This window comes from Papaver somniferum, chromosome 3 (genome assembly GCF_003573695.1).
Source record: "Papaver somniferum cultivar HN1 chromosome 3, ASM357369v1, whole genome shotgun sequence".
NCBI lineage: Eukaryota > Viridiplantae > Streptophyta > Magnoliopsida > Ranunculales > Papaveraceae > Papaver > Papaver somniferum.
This window is the reverse complement of record NC_039360.1, coordinates 158,146,685-158,153,547: the sequence shown is the minus strand read 5'-3', so window position 1 is coordinate 158,153,547 and position 6,863 is coordinate 158,146,685.

Genomic DNA, 6,863 nt, shown 5'->3' with positions numbered 1-6,863 from the left:
TCGACAAAGGCTAAATTCGTAAACTCATAATCATACGAAACTCCGATTCAGCAGTCGGACGTGAGTATCGAGACATGATTCTCTCATCGAATTCTCAACATAGAGTACTTTCTCTCAGAGTACATGTAGATATGAAGTCTCACGACTGGACAACGAAATATCTCATGAATACTGAATACTTTCAGTGATTATTTCTATAAAGCATCACGTGATGGACGGCTCCTAGACAGCTTGCTCTGCTAGTATAGAGCGATAACGTCTTCAGGAACAAACAACGAGTTTACCCTGACTATATAAAAGATTTGACTTACCGACAAGCTCATATCGGGATGATTAATGCTCCTAGACAGCTTGCTCTGCTAGTATAGAGCCACAAAGTTAATTATTCCTAATTACAGTCGCTCCTATTCCATTGTCGAATCCACGACTAGTCCCATGGAATGGCGATAACAATTATTCTGATTCTATGATCGAATCCACAACTTGATCTCATAGAATAACAATAACTATATTATCTCATTATTCCGATTTCATGATCGAATCCACAACTGGTGTCATAAATGGTAATAGATAAATCTTAATTACACCGATTCTATGGTCGAATCTACGATCCCATGTAATGGTAATGCTCACTTTATTATTCTGAATTCGTAGTCGAATCCTCAGCTGATCCAATGAATTAATAATAAACATCTTATTGCTCAATTTTGTGAATTATTCTCCATTGAATTCCACAATTGGTAATAAATAATCAACAACCGGGCGTCTGAGCTACCTCTAAGTAAGCCCCGATTCAAATGGTAAAAGTGTATTCAACGATGATACACTAACAGTCACCGCACGAACGAGTATTTCAAAAATACAACGAAACGATGAACCTATGCAAAATAGAGAAAAAAATAATAAATAATTAAAATATTGACCAGGGTGCTGGGAGCACGGACACACGGCCCACCGACCGTGTCGTGGTCAATCCCACGCAAATGCATTTTTATTATTTTTCATGTTTTGATGAAAATTCTCTCATTTTACCAAATTTCCTTCGTCTCGAGGAAACTCCTCGGTTTCTTGGTACTTCCATAAATCCATAAAAAATAATATAAAATTAAGGAAAAGAGTGTGGGGCGTGACCATTGGCCAACCGGCCATGCCTTGGTCCCAACCGGACCCACTCCCACGGTTCCTTATTATTTTATTATTATTATTATTATTTCTCTAATTTCATGAAAAAACTCCTTGATTTCATGGTATTTTTCAATCATTCAGAGCTTATCATATTCAAAATTCACACACCCACAATCTTTGATTACCATTGATTCCACACATTTCTCAGCTTCCCTCCTACAGATCAACCCATCCTCTCTTGTGACCGAATTTACTCTGGAACGGTTATTGTCTTGATTTAGGCCGGAGTACTACAGATTGATCTCTCGAATCTAAAGCACCCCCTTTGCAGCGGTGCATCTGTGTGAGGTTTAACATTTCGCTCGGTTCGAGGAGTCTTCTCCGTACGGTCGTCTCCTCAATTCCTTAAAAACCAGCAAATCGTTTTTCCCATCTACAGTGATTTTATTTAAACTCACATCTTGCTGTGAATCTTATTATGAACGAGAAGAACGTTAGGAAACTTATATGTTGTGTGTAGTCAAATACCTAGAACATGATTTGGAAGTAATACTACGGAAGGAAAATGTATCCATTAGTTAGTTTTTTTCCCCGGCACGTACTGGTATACGATGGTAGTAGGGACATCTGTTTGTATCTTGTGTTTGTAAATTTTAACTTGTGCTCATGTTGTAAGAGATGAATTCATGGAGGCTCCTTGAACCATTAGCTTGTTGTTGTGCTTGTTGTACGTGGGTGTCTAATTTATGGAGATACAAAGTTGTTGTGCTCAAGTCCGTGAGTGTCTAAATAGAGGAGGTGCTAAGTGGATTAGTTAACAAAGTGTACATGCATCTATGACTAGTTGAGTTCATGGAACCAACTGTACGTGGTACATATATACTTTATAATCATTCTGTGTGAATCTTTAGACAAGATACAATGGGTTTAGTTGATTATGGGGTATTGGACTTCTGAATTTTGAAGAATGTAAAAGGAGTATAGACGTGTGTCTCGGTGTAGGCATTATTTCGGAAATGTCACATATATTACTTCCGTGTTGTGTATTTGGGAGTAGTACAATAGGAGTGTGTTCCCTAAGAATCTGTAGAAAGAGCAGTGGACAACTCTTTCAAAGTGGTGTCTTGACAAGTTAGTTTTATACATCATTTGGTGGGTATGTTTCGTACACCCGGATGGATTTGTTCCTTATATTAGTAGCTGTGGAGAGCGCAGAAATGTTCTTATAAGGATTTAAGACTTCTTAGTATTTATATTTTAATTAGACAAATGGTTGGGTATTTAAATGTTTAATTTCTTATTTCGTGTTTCACCTGTTTAGTTAGTTATTAATTACCGAGTCCTTAAATTTGTCTTGGTCGGGATTTATTGTGAACTTGCTTGGAGTGTAACTCCCATTGATTATTTTTCAGGTGTTGTTAGGGATCGTGAAGGAGTTTGATTGATTCCAGTTCCTGTGGATATTCCGAAGATATCTAACTGAGGGTGGACATCTATTCTTCTTCTATTATTTATTTTTCGTCATGTAGTAGTGAGGCGGTGGGGATATTTGAACTTGGGTAATTTCATTTTTTTTTTCCGCGGTTCAACATTTTATTTATTGTGGATCATTTAAGAGTTGTTAAGTACACTTTAGCTATTTTTTAGACATCTTCTCTTTTACGATTAAATAAAATTCCCTTCTGCATATTCAATTGTAATGGAACTGTGTTCCTAGTTTTCTGTGGTTATGTACCTTGTTACAGGAAATTAACGACATACTTCTATTTAATCATCATCCGGGGTTATGTGGAAAGTAGGTTTGTTACAACACCACCACCAGGATCCCAATTCCATTTTCATTTCACCTGCAATATCAAAACTCCAACAACTACAACTCCAGCTAGCCCTTCACCAGTGAGTGCTAACACTAACAGTTCCATTTCTAAAGCCATGTTACTCGTAAACCACCACCACCTGCAACATTTCAGTTGAGATCATACTCAATCCATTAACCATAGTTACTGAATCCTATAACCTGTAATCCTATAACCATAGTAAGAAATTGTGCAGGTTGCTGCCTTGGAGTGCAAGGAAAATTCTTCAATGGAGGAATGAGGAGAGGAGTAGAAGTTGAAAAACTGGAATGCAAAGCAATGATAGCAGCTACAAATTTGGCTATTGCAAAGGACTTCAACAACATTATCTTTGAATCAGATTGTGAAACTTTAATAAAATCCATCAATGAACCAATTTCTTATGTTCATTGGATGAACCAATCTTTAGTTTTGGATATTAGGTTTCTTTTAAGTAAAATCAGTAGATGGAAATGTATTTCAGTTAAGAGAGAAGCTAATAGTTTGGCTGATAAACTGGCTAAAAAAGCTAGAATCTCACAGTCAAATTTTGAGTTTTACAATGGTCTCCCCCAAGATATACAAGTATGGGTAGATCATGACAATCTTGTAAATCCTCTTTAACTATGAATGAAATTCCTTTTTGAATAAAAAAAAAAAAAACTGTAATCACTTATTCATCCAAACCATAACAACTCCAATTCTGACACACATAAACTTCAATTAAAACAACACAACCATTCGTAGTTTCACCAATTCACCAGCACACCATATACTTCTTCATTTAATTCTTGTTTTCAACTGCAATTTATTAACCTAATTAGTTTATACCCACTAATTATAATTTGAAACTCATCCTTCTGAATTCAATTCAACAGATAACTCAATTAAAATCCACGAACCCTAATTTCTATTTTGGGGAAGAACAGAAAACCCTAATTTTCTCAAATCTTCACCCGAACTTAGTTCCACTTATAATTTCAACCTAACTCTTTCAATTAATTAACACATAACCTATACAATTAAATAACCATTTAACAAACAATCTCACACGAAACTAATTCAATTCAACGAAACCCTAATTTACCTTTTTATTTTGATTCTTCATCAGAACAGCCTCACATCATCAATTCATTATCAACACATTCGATATTCATCTATCATCAACCAAAATAATCATCACTTATACCCAATACTAAAATCAGAAACCCTAATTCTCCTTCTCCCTGATTAACCCTTTCGGTTGAATTCTAAATGAACTACTCAAACATCACCACCAACAGCAACCATTCCATGACCTTTCCCCTCATATCTCGATCTCAGAATCCTCACAAAATCGCCAGAGGCAAAGAACATAATAAAAATAAGATAAGAGAAGAAGAAAGAAGAATACGAAAGAAAAAGAAAGGAGATATGACTTATCTTCTCGATTTGGTAAACATACCGTTTCTTTGTCTTCAAATCTATCTTCTTCTTCTTCTTTTTTTTTTCCTTTTTTTTTCTTTACATTTCCAAACCCCTGGATTTTACAGTTCAAACTAATGTTTGTGTAGAAAACATATAAAACTGTACAGTTTTTATGGAGAAACCCTAACAAACAAAGATTAATTTTGATTCAATCAGTGGATCATGCATTGCGTAATTGGCATAGTGTTAGAGCATAGCTCAGTTGACGGGATCTTTATAAATGTTGTTAAATCTAAAGACATCTTGTGATAATCCATTGTTAACAGACTCCGTTCTGTGCGTGATTGATCACAAGAGATCCAAGTGATGTTGTGCAGGTTATTGAAGATTAAAGAAGATTTGAAGACGAAGAATATTTATTATTGGTTTTCGTATCTTGTGAATTGTGTGCACAAACCTTGATCGGCTGGGATCCAACTAGAATCATATTTATTCGATTGATTAGTTGCGTGAGATCGGCGTCGCTTTATAGTTTCTCTTTGAGATATATATTGATTGATTGCGAATCTGGACTTGACTATTTCGATAGTTAAAGTTAGATTGATCTAACCAGGCAAATGAGTTTATTAGATTAAACAGAAGAGCCTTTGCGTATGACTTAGGATATCTTTATCTTGAAAAGAATCTAAGGAGTTGTTATCAAACAGATTTGGTGTTCCTTTACTGTTTGGAATACAATCCAAAGGAATTGCACTAGTGCATGACTCTTGAAGTCGGAAGCGCAGGGATATTGAGCGAACTAAGTAGCTAGGGGTAGTCTGCTTGGTCTCAACTATACGAAGTTGGTTTAGATTTTGTATAACGACTTAATTCTGAGAGTATTCAAATATGGACTAGGTACCGGGGTTTTCATGCATTTGCAGTTTCCTCGTTAACAAAATATTGTTGTGTCTTTTACTTTGATTTCCGCATTATAATTTTTATTATAATAAAGTAAAATACACATACGTCAACTCTGTCATACCTGATAGTGATCCTATAGAGTAGTTTGGTTATTACCGAACCCATTATCAAGTATCACACTTTGATTGTTGTATTGTCTAGATCTCGTATCCATAGACTATCACACAAAGTGTGAATACCGAAGTTGTTGTATTGTCTCGACTTTGTCCATAGACGATCACACTTGGTAAGAGGATTTATAGGCTGAAACAAAAAGATTGTGGTGTATTTGGGTACCCTCATCTTTTCACATGGTTATTATGATCCACCACATACTGGTTTACTAGTTAGGTCACGTATAGATAGATCATACCAAGCCTTATGTTAAGCTGATTCTAATCTTGGGATACAGATAGACGCATTTATGTGTCTATTTTGATCTCGATTTTCTATATTGTTAGTACCCATTTTTGTATTTATTTGGCATTTTATGTGTTTTGTAGGTGTTTTTGGAGAAATAAGAATTTGCGGTGAAATTGGCTCGAAAAGTGGTTTTTGCGCTCTTGGGAGAAAACTACAAACGCACCCCTCATTTGGATAAGGGGCACCCAGTTGATAAGGGGCACCCTCTTTACTATTTACTGTCGCATGTTATTTACACCCCACCAGAGGATAGGGGCAACCCCTTTTTCTTCATCGTTCAAACACTATTTTGGAGGGAAACTATATTATTACCTGCGTGAATTTGGGAGCATCAGTTGGACGTGAAATAACGAGATTCAATGGCTGATTTTTGATGGGCTGACTTATCAAGAGTAGACAGGCTTATTATGAGAGTTTGGATCGATTGAAATGGGCTAGATAATCAGTTCTCGACAACACAGGGGAGGATAGTTTTCTTGGGTTTCCTGAGAAAGATTGAAGAGAGATTTTCATGGAGTTTTTCACGGGATCGTACGGTGATTGGCCTGTTTTATCAAAACAGGGAAGTTGGGGGATTTATTCATGGAAAGAAAGAAGATTTCTTAAAACAGAGTAGATGATAATATATCGGGTATTTTTCTGTTTCAATACGTGGAAGTTACGTGGAAGGATGGAAAGAAGAGATTCTATGAAGATTTGATTAGGGTCTTGAGAGAGTTTTGGAGGCTTGGACAACTCAACTTACACGTAGAAGAAAAGGGAAAGGCAGAAAAGTTCGTGGCTTGCAGAGAAGAGAACGGGGAAGATAATTGAAATCTTTCTCGAAATATCGTCACCTGTAGAATATATATAAGTTGTTTCGAGACTCAGAGAGGATAGTCGAGAATTTGGGGTCGATGCGGAGGCTTAGGGAGGCTGCAGAGGCGGAGAAATTAGGGTTACAGGAAAGTACCCTGCTGCTGCTGAAGAAGAAGGAAACAAAGAACATTGACGCACACAGACAGTCGCAGTTCTGCTACACCAGAAACTATCGTTCATCTACAGTCTTATTCCTTTGTAACAGTGGTTCTGTAACATCTATATATGTTGCAAATCCGCTGTAATATTATTTTCTTCAATAAAACACCTTTT